Source organism: Orussus abietinus, unplaced genomic scaffold (assembly GCF_000612105.2).
Source record: "Orussus abietinus isolate OABI.00-Male unplaced genomic scaffold, Oabi_2.0 scaffold458, whole genome shotgun sequence".
NCBI classification, from domain to species: Eukaryota; Metazoa; Arthropoda; class Insecta; order Hymenoptera; family Orussidae; genus Orussus; species Orussus abietinus.
Window position 1 is genome coordinate 6,380 of NW_019394627.1, and position 4,176 is coordinate 10,555.

The following is a 4,176-nucleotide window of genomic DNA, read 5'->3' on the forward strand; positions in this document are numbered from 1 at the left end:
AGCGTCGCCTTCTTCTTTAGGGTCTCCATAATCACGTGCTAACGTTTCAAATTATTTGACGCACCCACTTTGGAGAAAAGTTTTATAAAGATTTTAACTTTTTGGTATTTATTTATATTGAATGATCCTTTCATATCATCTTAAACGCTTAATTTTTTTAATTAAATGCCAGTAAAGATCTCATCTCAAGATTTTCTTTTTTCTACGATGTGATTTCTTCACTCAGTGCGGAAAAGAAAAGCGTCGAAGCGCAAAAGTAAGTTAACGCTGATTAGGAATCGCATTGTACCGGATTTCAGGATCGGCTCGATCTCTTCTCGATAAGAGCTCCTCCTCAGAAAAGCCCGGTCCATTAAACGTCGATGAAAGCGTAATATCGATAGATAAAGTAAATTCGTACGAAAATAAACAGAGAAACTCCTCGTAGTCGTTCCTCAAGAGCCTCCGAAATGGGAGACATTAGGGTGGTTCTTATTTATTCCTGGAAAACATTTCTTTGCGATTTCTTTTTCGCTCTACCCCCCTCCGAAATTTGGTTCCATTTTATGTTCAATTAATTCACGTAAAATTTCAGCTTAATCGGACATACGGAAAGGGCCCCTGGGCCCTTGAAAATGAAAAAAAACGAAAACAAAATCAAAGAAAATATCAATTTTATTTGTTAACTTGCAAAATATCAATTATATGGAAAAAAGCTTTATACAAAACTTGTAGATCTATTAAAAATCCTGATGGTATTACCTACGACTTTTTCTCGTATGACTAACTGTTTCCGAGAAAAATACGAAAAAGCATGGAGCGCTGTAAGAAATAAAATGGATTCTTTAAGGCGATGTGAAAGTGGCGTCAAAGGGGTCTCGTTTATGAAACTTTTCTCCAAACTGGGTGTACCGAATCGTTTCAAACTTGACAATATGAATAAGAAAGTTATAAAGAAGGTCCTAACGCCCATGAAATTTCAATTTTTCAATAATTTGTTTATAGATAATTTCAAAATTTTGTATAAAACATGAAATTTCGTGAGTGTCAGGACCTTCTTTAGAGCCTCCATGTTCACGTTGCAAAGTTAAGCTCAAATTTTACTCTTTGAATTATTATTGCATGAAATGGAACCAAATTGGGGGAGAGTGTGAACAAAAAAATCGCAAACAAATTTTTGCCAAGAGTAAATCAAAGCCACCCTAGGGAGACATCCCTGAAGTACACTGAGCGAAAGATTTACTTCCTAGAGGATAATTACTCGCAATATAAATGTTCCTTGCTAAAGAAATTTCTTGGCACCAGCGAAATTGATTGTATAAAAATCATTGTGGGTTGATGACAATTTTGTATCGAGGGGAAACTATTTTGCTATCAAACGTTTCTTGTACAAAGTTCAGGCATGGGAAATATCAATAGAACTTGTATCACCTTTTGGATAAAATGTACTCAACTCGAATAACTTAATACTCGATGTAAAAGATTATAAATTGCGAATAATTATTGCTTTAAGTTGATGCAATGAGTTCATTGACAAGTGACAGAATTCTGAGAGAAGTCATCGGACTTACTTTGGGTCCATCGAACGAGTTTCTCGCTCAAATGTATTTGGTTCGAGACTCTATCGAGTTTCTAAATTCTATCTTAGTACAAAAATGTTGTTAATTCCTCCAAAATAATTCACATTTTCAAACGAATACAATTTTAACCTCGAGCCCTTTATGAATTTGGCCAAATGTATTTGGCTCGAAACTCTACCGAGATTTTTTGACCCTATCTTGGTACAAAAATGTTGTTAATTCCTCCAAAATTATTCACATTTTCAAACGAATAAAATTTTAACCTCGAGTCATTTATATACAAAAAATCTAACGATAATGAATAATAAGAATTTCAAGGTTAAGGAATTTTAATATCGTTTGAAATGAATATTAATTGCGTTCGATCGACCCTACAATTTATTTCGTTGATAATAGCAAGTAAGGATCTTCTTTCCAGAGGAATTCCCTTTTTTTTTTTATATATACAGGAAGTGACTTTTTCGCTCAGTGTAGCGCATCATACCCTTACACAATATTACGAATGATTTGTATTGGACTCAGCGAAAAGTTCTGCGTCAAAGCTCTCAAAAAGTCATTATTCTTTATCAACGAGACGTTTAATTTAGGGATTCGGAGAAACTTTCAGAAGGTTCCCTAAAATACCGCTTTAAAGTGTATAAATGCGTATTTGCGACTTCATATTAAGGGTGTGAGTAGATAACAAAACGTCTCATTGAATCATTTCTTAAGGTGATGTGAATGTGGCGTCAAAGAGGTTATGTTTATGAAACTTTTTTTCGAACTGGATTTACCGAATCGTATCAAACTTTACATAGTGAATATGGAGACTAAGAAAGATCGAGACGCCCATGAAATTTCAATTTTTTTTTTAATTTGTTATNTTTGAAATTGTAACACGTGATTACAGAGGCCCTAAGGAAGAATATGATGGTCGTGAAATTTCATTATAAATAAAAAAAATTACTTTTTATTTATCCCAGACTAGAACCAAGAATATATTATTTCTGTTGAAAAATGGAATTTCTCGAGCACCACGTTCTTCCTTAGGGTCTTCATAATCACGTGCTGCCGTTTCAAATGATTCGGTGCACCCAGTTTGGAGATAAGCATTATAAATATTTTGACGTTCTACATAAGAAAATGTCAAAATATTTATAAAATTATTCTCCAAACTGTGTGCTCCAAATAATTGAAAATGTTAACACGGGATTATGGAGGCCCTAAAAAAAAAACGCAATGCTCGTGAAATTTCATTTTTCCAACAAAATAAATTTTATCTAGTTTATGCTAGAACCAAAATTTCATTTTTCTTTTTATAAATGAAATTTCACGAGAATCGAGTTCATTCATAGAGCTTCCATAATCACATGTTAAAGCTTCATATTATTCGGTGCACCCAGTTTGGGGATAAGCTTTATAAATATTTTGACGTTCCATATATAAAAACGTCAAAATATTTATAAAATTATTCTGCAAACTGTGTGCCCCAAATAATTGAAAATGTTAACACGTGATTACGGAGACCCTAAAGAAAAACGCAATGCTCGTGAAATTTCATTTTTCCAACAAAATTAATTTTATGTAGCTTATGTTAGAACCAAAATTACATTTTTCTTTTTAAATATGAAATTTCACGAGAATCGCGTTCATCCTTAGGGCTTCCATAATCACATGTTGAAGCTTCATATTATTTGATGCACCCAGTTCGGAGAAAAGTGTTATAAATATTTTACGGTTCATATATATACATATATAGAATGACCCTTTCACATCACCCTTTGCGCCCCAAGTTTATGAAATCGCCTTGTAATTATCGAGACATACTCGACATAGGAGTGCAAAGGGTTAAGGGGTTACACCACTTTGACCCACCCAAGAATTACGGTTCTTCAAGAATTCCCTTTTAAGAATTAAAACGTTTTTATCCAAATTAAAGTACAGGAAGGTATCATACTACTATTAAACAAAAAAATGCTTTTTTGTATTTTTCTTATTTACAAAAATGCCGGCTTGAAAGGCGATTTACCGGAGCGCTGCGAAAATCGATGATCGGGCGGTGGGCACGATAATTCAGTCCAAGTTTAAGTTAGAACAATAAACGACAAAAGAATTAGTTTCCGTAGCCCAAAAGCTAGCGAAATACGTAGCCGTTTTCAAAAATATGCATTCTTCACAAAATGGCATCGATTCGAAAGGAAAGATACGTATTTTGCCCTAAATTTCGTTAATTAATGTTGCATAAAAAACGCGAATATCAATACATTGAAAAAACCATACGTATTTCGCTAGATAAACATATCACGAATAAAATAAAAAAGGAATCAAAACGATCGATTGAAAATTGGCGGAGCTAGAGTGCCCACCGATTTTTAAAATGCAGTTTTAAGAAAAACGCGTTTACACCTATACACCTGCCCACCGCACGATCACCGATTTTCGCAGTGAGCGAGTTTAATAGTAGTATAATACCTTACAGTACTTTAATTTGGATAAAAACGTTTTAACTCTTAAAAAAAATTTTTTTAAAAAACCGTAATTTTTGGGTGCGTCAAAGTGGTGTAACCCCTTAAGGTGGAAGTTTGGAGAACCATCTAAAAATGTCTCCTAATCAATCGGTTAAACGTTCCGCGGGAAG